The sequence below is a fragment of the Pelophylax lessonae genome (genome assembly GCF_965119305.1).
Source record: "Pelophylax lessonae genome assembly, chromosome: 12".
Taxonomy (NCBI): Eukaryota; Metazoa; Chordata; class Amphibia; order Anura; family Ranidae; genus Pelophylax; species Pelophylax lessonae.
Genome location: NC_138779.1, coordinates 97,200,221 through 97,217,283, shown reverse-complemented (window position 1 = coordinate 97,217,283; position 17,063 = coordinate 97,200,221). Strand labels below are relative to the sequence as shown.

The 17,063-nt window shown below is 46.2% G+C and overlaps 1 protein-coding gene across 3 annotated transcripts in view; it reads left to right on the top strand.

The window, feature by feature from the left end:
- NTF4 (neurotrophin 4) overlaps positions 1-17,063 on the top strand; it is a 215,498-nt gene that overhangs the window by 148,804 nt on the left and 49,631 nt on the right. The window contains exon 1 of one of the 3 annotated variants that reach the window (XM_082274400.1): positions 8,632-8,644. The exons of the other annotated variants lie outside the window; for them this stretch is intronic. The gene's annotated coding sequence lies outside the window, so the exon portion shown is untranslated. Of the gene's footprint in view, positions 1-8,631; positions 8,645-17,063 lie in introns of those variants that run through there. 3 annotated transcript variants of the gene reach the window in all.

Here is a 17,063-nt window from a genome sequence, read left to right as displayed (position 1 = left end):
GTCTGCTGATATTTCATCAAGTCTTTCTAAAAGTAATTACAGTTTTTTGAAGTTTATTATCATTAGGAAGAAAGGAAACGTTAAATACTTTTATATTATAGTCTGATTTCCTTTCGGAAGATAAACGACTTTCCCATTAACTTTCTGTCTCTGTGGGGCTCAAACAAGCTCTTGGCCCTGGAAAGTAGCCTGGCAAAGTCTCTTGGCGCAGATGCCGAGTTCCAGCAGTGTTAGCTTTGTGAACAAAGATTATTAAGCACTATAATGGGATATGATTACAAATAAAATATGTGCCCAGTAATAATGATTCTAGTTTTGTACTTTCCACAATGAAACAAACACTTTGAAAATCACTTTGCAGTGATTTATGAAGATGTTCCAAGTGGAATCAGTTTCAAGTGTCTTTCAGCGAGGGGTTTTTGAAAAAACGTATTGAAGTAGAAGCAAACTACAAAAAGTGAGCTGGTTTTCAAAAGTTCTGAATCTAATTTTTTCTTTAAATTCTAAGTCACAGACTGGGACAAAAGCATTTTCCAGTAGAATTTGTAGGGAGAATCATGGATGATGGGGGAATCTCAAAATGCAAATTTAATGCAATTGGCAAAGGCCTACCTGGAACACACAGGCTGATTCACAAAATGGCACAAAATGAGATGAAAACTTTAAACTATTTGGAACTTTTATAAATGGATTTCCTTGTTAAAGGATTTTTTTTTGTCTTTGCTGTAAATGTAGGAGCAGAAATTTAGAGCAATCACGGAATTGATGGAAACAACCATTTGTGACAAATCAAAACAGGAAATATCAGTCAGAATGCTTTTCCTTCATGTTTGAATATTTCTCTCTGCATATGATGTTTGTTTGACCTTTTTTTTTTATGATCCAGGTAATTGAACCTTTTCATGACCTAGATGCTCTAGCCAAGTTTAACAGTGCCAGCATGCATTAGTTAACTTGACAATAACTCTATGACTAATTTACATACCTAAATAGTTTTTATATATTTTTAAGGACATTTAAGACTTTTATTTGGCATACTTTTTAAATAAAATAAGAGATGAATCGGCGCTAGTGGAAGAAATCTCAAAAAGCTCTAAATGAGCTGACCATATATCATAAAACCTTAATAAAAACGTCTAAAAAAGGATAAGATCAGTCACAATAAATTATCAATAGTAAGTCTGGGGCTAGTACATCCAAAAATTCCCCAAACAAATTCAAGTAAAATGTATAAAACTGTAGTATCAAACAATCCGAATCATAAAACCAAATATGTGTCTGTCTTCAATCCAAAAGGTTAAAAACCAGAGAATCTTAAAAGAACAGCCAGATAATCTGAATCATAAAACCAAATATATGTCTGTCTTCAATCCAAAAGTTTAAAACCAGAAAATCTTAAAAAAACAACCGGATAATCGCATCATGCGATTCAAATCGCAGGATCAAATGTTTTCAATAAATACTACTCCAATGGTCTCATAATCCATCAAAAAAATAAATATCTCAAATTGTGATATTTTTTTATACATTTTACTTGAATTTGTTTGGGGAATTTTTTGATGTACTAGCCCCAGACCTACCATTGATAATTTATTGTGACTGATCTTATCCTTTTTTAGACGTTTTTATTAAGGTTTTATGATATATGGTCAGCTCATTTAGAGCTTTTTGAGATTTCTTCCACTAGCGCTGATTCATCTCTTATTTTATTTCTTCATTGGTATTTGGTGAAAATACTAGAGTTGGCTGCTGATGGTGTAGGATTGGATCCTAATTAGTGTTCCTAATCTCATAGTTATACAAGAATTTTACTATCTGCAATACACCATTGGTATTCCTCTCATTTGGATACCCAAGTGACAGCGCACATATCACCCCTATTTTTTTGCATACTTTTTAAATAAAAATTCTGCTCTGTGTTTTTATATATTTTTAAATGCACAAAAATATTTTTCTAAATATTTATTTTGCATCCATTGAGGGACATAAGGTTTTACTGCCACCAAAAGGAGGTGTTGGACACTGGCAAACAAAAAAAATTGGCCAGTGTTGGATATGAAAAAAACAGAGTGATAACCGCGCTAAGGTGAAAAAAAGTTAGGAAGCAGCGACTTCAAGTGTGACCACACCCTTGGATAATAAATAGAAAAAACAAGTCGCGCTGAGTGATATGGAATAAACAAATCAATGTCCAACAATCAAATGTCCCAAAATAAACTTGAATAGTAAATGGTGTAGAAAAACGAGAATCTTGAACAGCCTCCAAGGTCTCTTAGGAAATGTGCTTACCGAACGAACAATAAAAATCTGCGAGATTCATATGTCGAGGTGTATTCACAAGCCAGGGAGATTGACTGGAGATCATGTGCCAGGATCCTCAATGGGTGATGTCATATAATAAACATGAAAGAAAAATTCTCCATAGTGTGATACCGTACAGAAATTGAGTGAAATATAGTGATCAACTGTATGAATCAGATTGGATTCCACCACCAAGTGCGTGCAAATCCTTTACCAAATGTGCAGCAGCTTACCAAATAAAAGATTAAGCCAGTGAATACCCAGTGTTAGGAAAAGATAAGGGGAAACCACCACCGAATGTGAAGCCTCTTACCAAATGGAAATAAATATGAGCAGAATACGGTTAACTCCAGATGCACCAAGAAGCCAACAAGACACCCAAAAGCACTGCAAGCCTCTTACCAGATAATAAGTAATAAGCACAGTATGGTCACTTGTTGCGCTTCCCCATCAATATGCAGATAGACTCCGGGACCCGATGGCATCAATGGATAAATGCTGTAGGGTTCTCAGTACAGGATATTCAATACACCAGCCCAAGTAAAAAGAAAAAGCGCCAGTAGTGTAATATATTCTCACACATTTATTAATAAAAAAAGAAAGGCACTTACAAACATAGGTTTAAAATCGCGAAGGATGAGAAGCCGCCGGCCGGACGGCAAAGCGCATCCGCTCCTGAGATAAACTTCCGGGAATGACGTCAGCACGCCGCGACATGACGGCGTTTCGTCCAAGAAGACGTTATCAAAGGTGTGTTGGATATAACCCCTGCCATGACCATGACAGAATGTAGTCCCTTGTTCTTGTCCTTGGGTCTGTTGGGAGTTGTTCGCTATGTTGTCCACCCCTTGTACTACTTCTGGACGACACAAAGGTTCAAGGATTCTTGTTTCCCTCAAAGGATGGTAGACAATATAGGATTTTTGTACTCAGCATAATGAGTCCATTGTGGGACACAGATTCCACCCTACAGTTGTTTTTGCCATGTGGACTCACCTTTGATCCCCTTTAAAAGCTATAAAAGAGGTAAAGTGAAACTTCACCCTAAAAATAAAGTTTTTTTTTTAATCCTCCCACCTCCCCTAATATTTGTGGCACTATTTTTTTGCAGGGGGGGGGGGTGTGAGTACCTATTTCTGGCAGGTACCCGCTCTCATTTCTGCTTCGCCAACAGTCGGAGCAAAGTTCAACCACACCACCACCACACCAATCCCAGGAGGCTGCGGATTTATTCACAAGGCGCAGTGCGACTTGTTCATGTGCAGTGGGAAGTTGGCTGTGAAGCCCCAGGAAGTCACAGCTGGCTTCCCATATCCAAGATGGCAGTGCCGGGGGCCAAAGACCGGTGGAGAACCAGCTCAGGTGAGGACAGCACTGGATGCCTGGACAGGTAAGTGTCCTTTTTCTAAAAATGTCAGCAGCTACAGTATTTGTAGCAATTGACTTAGAATTTTTTTACCGGCTAAAGAAACTCTTTGAGGACATTCTGTCTGTGTTAAACTACAACATCCAAAATCCTTCTGGATATAGACAGCTAAGACAAGCAAGCCAGAAACTTTACAAAAATATCTTTGGCTTGCAGCCATTAAAGACTTTCTGTAAATCCCCAGAAGCAGCTTCAAACAATTACATGAAAAAAGAAAGTATATATTTTTTTCTTTTAATTCAGTAATGCAAATCTCAAACATACTGTAAATATCTAATCAATCATTCTGCTGTCACCAATCATCTATAGCACACATCTGCCATTCTGCTTATACTAGTATTCAAGCTCTATGTAAAATAAGATTTGAGTTTCTGAGTGTTGATGTCATGAAGTGGCAGCTTTTGATTCTTCTTACATAGGCCACTGGCCAATAGGTTGGTAATACAGAGCTTCAGTGTCTTAGCCTTGAGAGCTGGTCAGTAGCATCTGGCTTTGCAACAATCTGTCATGACTTGGCTTGCAGCCTTGCATGAATTAATGAATGTAGAATTGAGTCCAGAGCCGGTATTACAAGATCGTCATATTCCATATGGGGAAATGTGCTTTGAGCTTGCTTTACGATCACGTGCAGGCAGACTATTGATCCTCATGTGTAACTTTTCTTTGTGTGTTTATGGAAAGGTATTATTTATACCAATATTATTTTATCAACCATATAAAACATTTGCAGCTGGGGTAATGGCTCGGTTCTTGATAACTGGAGGCTGCCAATTTGTTCAGCTGCAATACATACATAGGGTGTAAATCACTAGATGTATAGTGTGAACTGCTGATTATGAGCAAGGATGACCATTAAAGAGAAGCTTCCCAAAATTCCCATTAAATTAATCCAAAGTTTGCCCTTTACCTTTGATGGTCTTTTATCCAGGACAGACATACAACGTGAATGTATTCTGTGTTGGCTTTTTCTCCCCCGCTGTTCTGCTGTTGTATGTGCTGACCTGTGTCAGGAGACATCTGTCTCTTCTGGGATATTGCAGAAGAAGATGTAGCACCAAATGGATGCTGATTCACCTGGTGCTGTGGGGGAACCGCCTGCAACCGCAACCTCCTGGGTAATGTGATGTTGGTATCCCATAACCAAAAAGTGCTGTTTTTGTTAATGCTGTGAAATGGGAGAATTGGGATGGTGGAAAATGACTTCTTGAGTGAAGGTCCACTGTAAATAATAGTTAGGTGAAACCCCGTGTCAAAACAATTAGAAAGTTCAAAAATGTATGCAGCTAAATTTATCAGCAAATCTTACGTTTCATTGTAAATCCCTCCCAACACTAGAGCCTCCCTACCAATATCATAGGCAGCAGCAAAGACTAATAGGAGGGCTTGGGAGGGGGTGTGGCTAAGCTAAGTATAGTAGAACTTTAGTTGCCTATGACTCTGTATCTACTGATTATAATGATATGTTTTACTAATGGTAACCCCTATTACCTTTTTTTTTTTTTTTTTTTTTCAAGAAATGCTTAGTTTGAATTGCCCAAGTTTGTGACTGGTCTACTTTAAAACGCAAGTTCAGGCTATTACTAACTAAGCTAAAACTTGCTCCTGCCCACTTTTAAACCTATTCTAACTAACCTGTAAAATGAAGATGCTTATACTTACCTATTCACAGAATGCTCCGGTTCGGTTACATGATGCTCCCTGCAGGGGCGTACCATGGGGTTGGCTAGATTGGCACCCTCCAGGGGCGCAGGCTGAGGGGGGGGCGCAAAAAAATTGGAAGTGTTAACAGTGATTGTTGCGCCCTCCCCACAGCCTGCGCCCCTCGGTGCCCCCCGGCGCCCCCAGGCAGCATGCGACTCCAATCCCGGAGTCCTGTGTCCACTCCAGGCGGCGTCAGTGCAGGCTCTCCAGGGCTCTGTCTCCGCCCACACATGAGGCCGGTCAGCGGTCACATGACCGTGACATCATCAATCGGCTCCAGCGGTGGCAGGCTGAGGATGAGGATTACACTGAGGCTGTCAGAGGAGCCCATACCGCCGACCAGCACCTTCAGCCTCCTTTCCACTCCCAGGACAAGCTGACCAGGGGACACCCCTCTCTCTCCCTGTCAATCCCTCTCTCTCTCTCCCTGTCACCCCCTCTCATTCTCTCCCTGTCACCCCCACTCTCATTCTCTCCCTGTCACCCCACACTCTCATTCTCTCTCTGTCACCCCCACTCTGTCCCTGTCACCCCCACTCTGTCCCTGTCACCCCCACTCTCTCCCTGTCACCCCCACTCTCTCTCACTCTGTCTCCCCCACTCTCTCTCACTCTGTCTCCCCCACTCTCTCTGCCTGTCACCCCCACTCTCTCTCCCTCTCACCTCCTCTCTCTCCCTGTCACCCCCTCTTACCCTGTCACTCCCCTCTCTCTCTCCCTGTCACTCCCCTCTCTCTCTCTCCCAGTCACCCCCCTCTCTCTCTCCCTGTCACCCCCTCTCTCCCTGTCACCCCCCTCTCTCTCTCTCCCTGTCACCCCCCTCTCTCTCTCCCTGCCACCCCCCTCTCTCTCCCTGCCACCCCCTCCTCTCTCTCCCTGCCACCCCTCTCTCTCTCCATGTCACCCCCTCTCTCTCTCCCTGTCACCCCCCTCTCTCTGTCTGTCACCCCCTCTCTGTCTGTCACCCCCCTCTCTCTCTCTCTCTGCCTGTCACCCCATCTCTCTCTCTGTCACCCCCTTTCTCTCTCTCTCTCTGTCAGCCCCCCTCTCTCATCTGTCTGTCACCCCCTCTCTCTCTCTGTCTGTCACCCCCTCTCTCTCTGTCTGTCACCCCCCTCTCTCTCTCTGTCACCCCCCCTCTCTCTCTCTGTCTGTCACCCCCCTCTCTCTCTCTGTCTGTCACCCCCCCCTCTCTGTCTTTCACCCCCCTCTCTTTCTCTGTCTGTCACCCCCCCCCCTCTCTATGTCTGTCACCCCCCTCTCTCTTTCTGTCACCCCTCTCTCTCTTTGTCAGCCCCCCTCTCTCTGTCAGCCCCCCTCTATCTCTCTCTCTCTGTCACACCCCCTCTCTCTCTCTGTCTGTCACCCCCCCCCCTCTCTCTCTGTCTGTCAACTCCCCTCTCTATGTCTGTCACCCCCTCTCTCTTTCTGTCACCTTCCTCTCTCTTTCTTTCAGGCCTCCCTCTCTCTCTCTCTGTCAGCCCCCCTCTCCTCTCTCACTCTCTCTATCATCCCCCCTCTCTCTCTCTGTCAAACCCTCTCTCGGGGGGGCGATGCAGCTCCTCGCCAAGGGCGCTGGGGCCCTAGGTACGCCTCTGGCTCCCTGCTGCTTCTGGCTGGCTTAGTTAGTAACAGCCTTGAACTTCTGCTTTAGGCCCCATGCACACAGGACGTTTTTGCAGCTGCTTTTAGGAGCGTCAGACGTTTTTCAGCTTAAAAATGCCCCTCCATGTTATTCTATGGCCTCATGCACACACAGGCTTTTAGGAGCTCCAAGTGGCATAGGCATTAAGCTGCAAAAAAAAAAAAAACCCAGGACCTATGCGTTCTGATGACCAGCGTCAGAGCTGTAAAAATGTCTGACGCTGCTAAAGGCTGATTAACGTTGCCTAACGTTGCTTATACAGCGTTAAGCCACGTTATACATTTTTTTTTATGTGAAAATCAGTGGTTCCCTATGGGAGCCTATTGATTTGAATGGAAGTCGCATCACAAGTCGGATCAGAATGATCCGACTTGTGGTGTGACTTGCGATCTGAGGATCTTGAGGGGGAACTCCACGCCAAAATGGGAAAAAACGGCGTGGGGGTCCCCCCCAGGTTCCAAACCAGGCCCTTCAAACAGAGGAAGAAGACCAGAGGAAGAAGACCAGAGGGGAGAAGACCAGAGGGGAGAAGACCGGAGGAAGATTTTTAATAAAGGACTTCTCAAAACGTCTCCTGTCATTATTTACATACACTGCATTTTATGGGGTGAATGGGTAGGGGTAAAATGTACCCCATACCCATTCACATAGGGAGGGGGTCCGGGATCTGGGGGGCCCCCTTATTACCGGGGGCGTCCAGATTCCAATAAGCCCCTTGCCCCAGACCCCCACAACCACCGCCCAGGGCTGCTGGGAAGAGGCCTTGTCCTCAACAACATGGGGACAAGGTGCTTTGGGGTGGGGGGTGCCATTTGAGGGCGTGTGGCTTGGTATGGTCCAGGGGGGGTGGGTCTGCTCGCTCGTCCCCTCCCCTTTCCTGACCTGCCGGGCTGCATGCTCGGATAAGGGTCTGGTATGGATTTTTGGGGGGACCCCACGCCGTTTTTTTCGACGTGGGGCTCCCCTCAAAATCCATACCAGACCCGATAGGGCCTGGTTTGGAATATGGGGGTGACCCCAACACCGTTTATTTCCCATTTTGCCATGGAGTTCCCCCTCAAGATCCTCAGAGCGCAAGTCGCACCACAAGTCGGATCATTCTGATCCGACTTGTGATGCGACTTCCATTCAAATCAATGGGCTGAAAGCCGTATCAAAGACGGCTCCTAGGCAACCATTGATTTTGAATGGAGGCAGAAAAACGCTGCTTTTTCCTGACGTTAGAAGTGGCTCTGCAGGTCGTTTTTTCTGACGCCCTGGGTGCATGGGGCCTAAAAGATATGTTATACAGATTAGTGTTTCTTAAACTTTTTTCAGCCAAGTCACCCTCTAAAAATATGAAAAATCTTGCGTAACCCCAGTCTACAAAAACAGTCCTGCTAGAATAGAAAACCAGTCCTGATCACTGTTGTTCTACCAAGACAAAGTCAGTGCCTCCAGTGTCTTCCCGCACACCTTCCTTCCTCACCTATACACCCTGCATTGAGATAAACTTGTTCTGACAGCATAATTAACCCTGGAAGCTTGAGCATTCTAAACATTTCTTACTTTGAGGATGACTACATTATAACGGTATGCCCAATTTCAGGTTTAAGGTACTTAAAAAAATGATGTCTTATTCTCTTGCGACAAACTTCCAATAGAGGCAAGACAGGGCCCTAAACCTTTTCTACATCTCTTTAAGATCCTCCTCACTACTTTTTTCTGGCCTGCGAGTAAGCTGTGTTGCCTTTAAGATTATCTATTCCCTATATCAAACACGGCTGTATAAACTGCAGGGGTGCAATATGTAATGTACAGAGTGCAGGGGCCAGGAGTGTATAACATACATAATGCAGGGGGCCAGGAGTAAAAGTTATGTAGATAATGCAGGGGTGAGGAGTAAAGGTTATGTACATAGTGCAGAGGTCATGAGTAAAAGTTATGTACATATTGCAGAGGTCAGGAGTAAAAGTTAGGTACATAGTGCAGGGGTCAGGAGTAAAACGTATGTACATAGTGCAGGGATGAGGAGTAAAACTTATGTACATAGTGCAAGGGTCAGGAGTAAAACGTATGTACATAGTGCAGGGGTCAGGAGTAAAACTTATGTACATAGTGCAAGGGTCAGGAGTAAAACGTATGTACATAGTGCAGGGGTCAGGAGTAAAACGTATGTACATAGTGCAGGGATGAGGAGTAAAACTTATGTACATAGTGCAGGGGTCAGGAGTAAAACTTCTGTACATAGTGCAGGGATGAGGAGTAAAACGTATGTACATAGTGCAGGGATGAGGAGTAAAACTTATGTACATAGTGCAGGGGTCAGGAGTAAAACTTATGTACATAGTGCAGGGATGAGGAGTAAAACTTATGTACATAGTGCAGGAGTCAGGAGTAAAACTTATGTACATAGTGCAGGGGTCAGGAGTAAAATGTATGTACATAGTGCAGGGATGAGGAGTAAAACGTATGTACATAGTGCAGGGGTCAGGAGTAAAACTTATGTACATAGTGCAGGGATGAGGAGTAAAACTTATGTACATAGTGCAGGGGTCAGGAGTAAAACTTATGTACATAGTGCAGGGGTCAGGAGTAAAACTTATGTACATAGTGCAGGAGTCAGGAGTAAAACTTATGTACATAGTGCAGGGGTCAGGAGTAAACATAACATACATCCCAGCAAACAGAGTGCATATATACATTGTGTAACTTGCCTCCAGCATTGCTCCCGTTTCTTCTTGCTGGAGGCTGCCTTTTGCTGAAGCCAAAAACCCCTGAACAGCAGTAAATCAAAAAGTGGAACTGAACCTGATTTAACGATTTCAAAAAATGATTACATTCCTGGAATGCCGGGATTGCTAACTGTCACAGTTGCAGATCAAACAGAAGCAGCTTCCTGGGTAGTAAAGGATAGGAGGGTTTAATTTTGCTTTAAAGCAGATCAGCTTCTACAAATTTGGCAGTGCCGAAAAGTAGTGAGCTACTGGGGATGTGCACAGCAGGGTACGACAGTGCAATACTGGATTTTAAACAGTATAGGCACTTATTTTGTATTTTGTATGTATACCTGCAAAAGGGGCCAGCCTAAAGTGATCTAGGAGGACTTAATTTTCTGATTTAAAGCGGAAGCAAATCCATTGATTTATCAGTTTCAGAAAACAGTCGCTTTCCCGGCATGCCGGGAATGACAACTGTCACATTTGCTTGTGCTGTCAACCAAACTGTCAAGCCATGCAATGGCTGGTGTCATAACTGATCAAATGTGCAGCATCATGGCAGTTGAAGACTGCAGCTAGCTTCCTTGACTGAAAACGATAGGAGGGTTTACTTCCACTTTAAGTTCCAATTTAACTGACTTTAACTTTCAAATTCCAAATAAACCTCCTAAAACTTTGCTGGCAGCAGGGCCGGCGTTAGGGGGGGGCAAACTGGGCAAATGCCCAGGGCCCCCGAATGTCCAGGGGCCCCGTGTCACTGTCAGCCAGGGCCGGACCGGGCAGAATCTGATGACAGCGCTCAGAGTCATCAGATTCACTCACAGACACTAGAAGACATTCCCGGTGTACTTGCCAGCTACACCGACTCCGCGGCCAATCAGCCTTCTGTTCAGGGGGGGTGTGGGTCACACCCCCCCCTGAGCAGAAGGCTGATTGGCCGCGGAGCCGGTCCGGAAGTCAAGTAGTCAGTGTGTGTCTGTGTGTTCCTTCCCGCGCGGCCGCCGATGATCACTGAAGCCGCCGTAGATGGGAGCTCCTTCAGCCCGACTTCGGGCTGCTCGCGGGGGGGCGGCTGCGGGGAGAGAAGGTAAGTGACTGCCACTGCAGCCTGTGCTGAATAGGAGGGGGGTGGGGCGGCTCGGCTGCATATAGAGAGGATTTGATGTCTCCTTATGCCGCTGGATGGATGGATTCTTCTCCTCCCTTCTGCAGGCATTCTGCGGCTGCAGGAGAGATATGGAAATATCAATTTCTCTATATGCAGCTGAGCTGTCCCGTCCCCCTCCTATTCAACTTCTTTTACTGCCCCCCACAGTGATCTTAGCCCCCCCCGTGTTCTTAGCCCCCCCCCAGTGTTGTGATCGTAGCCCCCCTCCCCAGTGATCGTAGCCCCCCTCCCCAGTGATCGTAGCCCCCCTCCCCAGTGATCGTAGCCCCCGTCCCCAGTGATCGTAGCCCCCGTCCCCAGTGATCGTAGCCCCCGTCCCCAGTGATCGTAGCCCCCGTCCCCAGTGATCGTAGCCCCCCTCCCCAGTGATCGTAGCCCCCGTCCCCAGTGATCGTAGCCCCCGTCCCCAGTGATCGTAGCCCCCCTCCCCAGTGATCGTAGCCCCCCTCCCCAGTGATCGTAGCCCCCGTCCCCAGTGATCGTAGCCCCCCTCCCCAGTGATCGTAGCCCCCGTCCCAAGTGATCGTAGCCCCCCTCCCCAGTGCTCTTAAACCCCCTGTACTCTTTAGCCCCCCCGTGCTCTTCAAGTCCCCACAGTGCTTTTCATCTCCCCCTATGCTCTCTGGCTCCCCCAGTGCTCTCCACCCCCCTGTGCTCCCTGGCTCCCCCCTAAGTGATTTCCAGCCCCCCCCCCCATGCTTTCCATCCCCCTGGTTTTCCCTGCCCACCAACCCCCCCCCCCAGTGCTATCCACACCCTGCGCCTTCCAACCCCCCTGCAATGCTTTCCAAACCCCCCCTTAATTCTCTCCAGTTCCCCCCCCCCCTTGCCCTTCAGCTCCTCCAGTGCTATCTGCTTTCCCTGTGCTCTCCAGCCCCCCTAGTGTCCTTCTATATTCTATCATGTCTGCAGTCTCTGACCTTCTCTTGTATCACATCCGCAGTCTCTGGACCATCTCCTGTACTATGTCTGCAGTCTCTGACCAGTTCTTGTATCACGTCTGCAGTCTCTGACCATCTACTGTATCACGTCTGCACTCTCTGACCATCTACTGTATCACGTCTGCAGTCTCTGACCATCTCTTGTATCACGTCTGCACTCTCTGACCATCTACTGTATCGTGCCCTCAGTCTCTGACCATCTCCTGTATCGTGCCCTCAGTCTCTGACCATCTCCTGTATCGTGTCCTCAGTCTCTGACCATCTCCTGTATCATGCCCTCAGTCTCTGACCATCTCCTGTATCATGCCCTCAGTCTCTGACCATCTCCTGTATCATGCCCTCAGTCTCTGACCATCTCCTGTACTATGTCTGCAGTCTCTGACCAGTTCTTGTATCACGTCTGCAGTCTCTGACCATCTACTGTATCACGTCTGCACTCTCTGACCATCTACTGTATCACGTCTGCACTCTCTGACCATCTACTGTATCACGTCTGCAGTCTCTGACCATCTCTTGTATCACGTCTGCACTCTCTGACCATCTACTGTATCGTGCCCTCAGTCTCTGACCATCTCCTGTATCGTGCCCTCAGTCTCTGACCATCTCCTGTATCGTGTCCTCAGTCTCTGACCATCTCCTGTATCATGCCCTCAGTCTCTGACCATCTCCTGTATCATGCCCTCAGTCTCTGACCATCTCCTGTATCATGCCCTCAGTCTCTGACCATCTCCTGTATCATGCCCTCAGTCTCTGACCATCTCCTGTATCATGCCCTCAGTCTCTGACCATCTCCTGTATCATGCCCTCAGTCTCTGACCATCTCCTGTATCATGCCCTCAGTCTCTGACCATCTCCTGTATCATGCCCTCAGTCTCTGACCATCTCCTGTATCATGCCCTCAGTCTCTGACCATCTCCTGTATCATGCCCTCAGTCTCTGACCATCTCCTGTATCATGCCCTCAGTCTCTGGCCTTCTCCTGTATCATGCCCTCAGTCTCTGGCCATCTCCTGTATCATGCCCTCAGTCTCTGACCATCTCCTGTATCATGCCCTCGGTCTCTGACCATCTCCTGTATCATGCCCTCGGTCTCTGACCATCTCCTGTATCATGCCCTCGGTCTCTGACCATCTCCTGTATCATGCCCTCGGTCTCTGACCATCTCCTGTATCATGCCCTCGGTCTCTGACCATCTCCTGTATCATGCCCTCGGTCTCTGACCATCTCCTGTATCATGCCCTCGGTCTCTGACCATCTCCTGTATCATGCCCTCAGTCTCTGACCATCTCCTGTATCATGCCCTCAGTCTCTGACCATCTCCTGTATCATGCCCTCGGTCTCTGACCATCTCCTGTATCATGCCCTCGGTCTCTGACCATCTCCTGTATCATGCCCTCAGTCTCTGACCATCTCCTGTATCATGCCCTCAGTCTCTGACCATCTCCTGTATCATGTCCTCAGTCTCTGACCATCTCCTGTATCATGTCCTCAGTCTCTGACCATCTCCTGTATCATGTCCTCAGTCTCTGACCATCTCCTGTATCATGTCCTCAGTCTCTGACCATCTCCTGTATCATGTCTTCAGTCTCTGACCATCTCCTGTATCATGTCTTCAGTCTCTGACCATCTCCTGTATCATGTCCTCAGTCTCTGACCATCTCCTGTATCATGTCCTCAGTCTCTGACCATCTCCTGTATCATGTCCTCAGTCTCTGACCATCTCCTGTATCATGTCCTCAGTCTCTGACCATCTCTTGTATCAGGTCCGTAGTCTCTGACCATCTCTTGTATCATGTTTGCAGTCTCTGACCATCTCCTGTACTATGTCCAGCGGGAACACTCTGCAGCCACACCGCACAGCACACCCAAGGTAAGTGGAGGACTGGAGAGAGGAGTGACTTCTACTTAGGGATTTATTTTGCAAATAGGCTGGGCTGGCACTGGCAGCAACAATTTTATTCAAAGAAATCAGGATTTCTTCTGCAAATATACTGGCACTGGCAGCAACAATTTAATTCAAATCAGGATTTCTTTTGCAAATAGGCTGGCCTGGCACTGGCAGCCAGGCATAGTACTAGTCTAGTACAATGCCTGCCAGTGCCTTGTCTGATCTGATGATGTCACTGCCAGGCTATTTGCAGAAGAAATCCTTATTTTTCCTCATTTTTTTGATCATGTGTCATGATGACATTGGTTTTGGTAATTGTCTGACTCTGATGCCAGCCTATTTGCAGAAGAAATCCTGATTTGAATAAAATTGTTGCTGCCAGTGCCAGCCTACCAGGGGCTGTTTTGAGGTGTGAAGGTGCAGGAATTGGGGTGACCTGAGGTGTGAAGGTGCAGGAATTGGGGTGGTCTGAGGTGTGAAGGTGCAGAAATTGGGGTGGTCTGAGGTGTGAAGGTGCAGGAATTGGGGTGGTCTGAGGTGTGAAGGTGCAGAAATTGGGGTGGTCTGAGGTGTGAAGGTGCAGGAATTGGGGTGGCCTGAGGTGTGAAGGTGCAGAAATTGGGGTGGTCTGAGGTGTGAAGGTGCAGAAATTGGGGTGGTCTGAGGTGTGAAGGTGCAGAAATTGGGGTGGTCTGAGGTGTGAAGGTGCAGAAATTGGGGTGGTCTGAGGTGTGAAGGTGCAGAAATTGGGGTGGCCTGAGGTGTGAAGGTGCAGAAATTGGGGTGGCCTGAGGTGTGAAGGTGCAGAAATTGGGGTGGTCTGAGGTGTGAAGGTGCAGAAATTGGGGTGATCTGAGGTGTGAAGGTGCAGAAATTGGGGTGGTCTGAGGTGTGAAGGTGCAGAAATTGGGGTGGTCTGAGGTGTGATAGTGCAGGAATTAGGGTGATCTGATTTGTGAAGGTGTGCAAAGCTCACTTGATTTCTTATTTATTCTATTTAATGTTATTTAATTAAAGCATATTTTCATGTAGTTGCATGTTTTATTTGGCTAAATGATTAAATGCGCCTATATTTTTGGTAGAATATAAAAAAATTTGGGGCCCCACTTTTAGGTTTGCCCAGGGCCACACTTTATCTAAAACCGGCCCTGGCTGGCAGTGTAGGGTTTGTGGCGGCAGCACCCGCACTGCCAGGTGCAGTGTGTGTTTACACAGTACTGCATTATAGACGTTGGGAGGTGGAACAGGGCAGCCTTCCCCACCCCCTTGTTCCTGCCCTGGGTTTGATTAGCAGACAAATGTCACGGCTCTGTCTATGACTGCTGTCCGAATCTAGCTCCCTCCCTGCGCTGACATACAGTTCTGTACATCTCTGACTCCACTCTGTAACCCAGCCTTTCTCCCTTGGGATGCTGCGGCACCTTTGACAAACCTAGACTGCACTTTGGTCTAGAAAGACTGATATAGACAATCTCCACATGTCACCCATTATATTTGCTTTGTTACTAAACCCAGGGGCCTGCATTTACTATATATGTTCTCCCACAGTACACAGAAAATGGAAATGAAATAGTTTTAGTAAATATAAACTGCTAAATACCTTTTCTCATCAGCAGTATATAGCAGTCTTGTGACTTCTATCAGTGTCTGGTTAAAGCTTGTGGGAGAAGTTTTCATTCTGCTTTGACTCACCTGTGAGGCTGCAGGACCCCTGACCCTCTCTCTGGACAGTGCTGATTGGCCCTGTGCTGATCACATGCACCCTCCCAAGTTAAAAAAAACAAAAAAACTCCCTAGCGATACACACCAAACTGAGCATGTGCAGCTTGTCCCCAATGATCTGTTCTATCAGGAGATGGTTTGGGGACAGCAGAGGAAGAGGAGGATTAGAATTAGAGATGACAAGATGGAACAGCCTTTTTACACAATGCAGAGGATTAACTACTTAGGTTCCACAGTGAGTATAACAAGCATGCTATACTGCATATCTAGACTGATTTTACTGCTGTGGGTTTAGTAACACTAACTACTATCTGGCAACGCGGCAGACATCTTGTAGTTCTCCATGAACTGCAAGGTTGCTGGTGAGCGCTCTCGTAGTTCATTGATCTTCCTTGACTTCAGTAACTGTCTGCCCATACGAGAGTTACGGGCAGACAGCTGTACTTAGTGTCTGCAAGAGCTTGACACTGCATCCGCAATGCTCTGTGGGCTGCTAAGAAAAAAAACATTAACCACTTAGTAACTGCCCTATAGTAGTTTTACTGCTACAGGGTGGAAGCTGTGCGCAGGATCACACACACACACACATATATATATATATATATATATATATATACAAAGAATTGGGGAGTTCCCCTAGGTTGGGACTTTTTAGGCACAACAACTATAGAAAAATTAATGCTCAAAATGTATTAATTTATTAGACAATGAAGTACAAAAAATATATTAGGTTAAAAGCAGCAAGCAGCAATCAACAACAAGGTATACAACCATGTATGTTCCAGAACCCGAAACCCAACATGTTTCGAAGATAAAATTCTTCTTCTTCAGGGGTGGTTACTTTTGCTGGTTGGAAGCCGTGAGGGTGTCGGTTTTAGGAATTCTATACTTGAAAGCATTACTTTAGCTCCAGCACAGCCTTGGCGTCCACTACATTGGACTTCGGTTGCCCACACTGAATGGCACCCGTCTTTTGGCTCTATCCGCTATTCCATCTAAAACACTAAGGGATGGCTTTCTGACATCTACAAGGAAAACGACACTGCCAAATGCAATCACGGTCCACCCGTTGATCTTAAAGTTCATTTCAAGCATCACAAATTCTATACAAGGTCAACCCTAGCATTGTTAAGAACCACCCCTGAAGAAGAAGAATTTTATCTTCGAAACATGTTGGGTTGACCTTGTATAGAATTTGTGATGCTTGAAATGAACTTTAAGAAAAGACGGGTGCCATTCAGTGTGGGCAACCGAAGTCCAATGTAGTGGACGCCAAGGCTGTGCTGGAGCTAAAGTAATGCTTTCAAGTATAGAATTCCTAAAACCGACACCCTCACGGCTTCCAACCAGCAAAAGTAACCACCCCTGAAGAAGAAGAATTTTATCTTCGAAACATGTTGGGTTTCGGGTTCTGGAACATACATGGTTGTATACCTTGTTGTTGATTGCTGCTTGCTGCTTTTAACCTAATATATTTTTTGTACTTCATTGTCTAATAAATTAATACATTTTGAGCATTAATTTTTCTATAGTTGTTGTGCCTAAAAAGTCCCAACCTAGGGGAACTCCCCAAT